Source organism: Fukomys damarensis, unplaced genomic scaffold (assembly GCF_012274545.1).
Source record: "Fukomys damarensis isolate Sample0158 unplaced genomic scaffold, DMR_v1.0_HiC HiC_scaffold_5, whole genome shotgun sequence".
NCBI classification, from domain to species: domain Eukaryota; kingdom Metazoa; phylum Chordata; class Mammalia; order Rodentia; family Bathyergidae; genus Fukomys; species Fukomys damarensis.
Window position 1 is genome coordinate 51,301,637 of NW_022900917.1, and position 242 is coordinate 51,301,878.

The following is a 242-nucleotide window of genomic DNA, read 5'->3' on the forward strand; positions in this document are numbered from 1 at the left end:
CCCCAGCTGCAGCCTCAGAGCCCCGAGCCCGGGTCTCCGAAGCTCCCCACCCAGCCCGGCCTGGGGCACTCTCCCCCCTCCCGTCCTGTCCCCTCTCGATCCCCTCCTCCCCGGTCCCGGGCTTCCAAGGTGGAGAAAATAAACTAAAACCAGAGCAACTCAGAGTCTCCCATAAAGCGCCCAGTACCCAGAGCTCGAGCGCGTGGCGGCCGGCGAGGGGCGCGGGAGGCGGGGATGGGGGT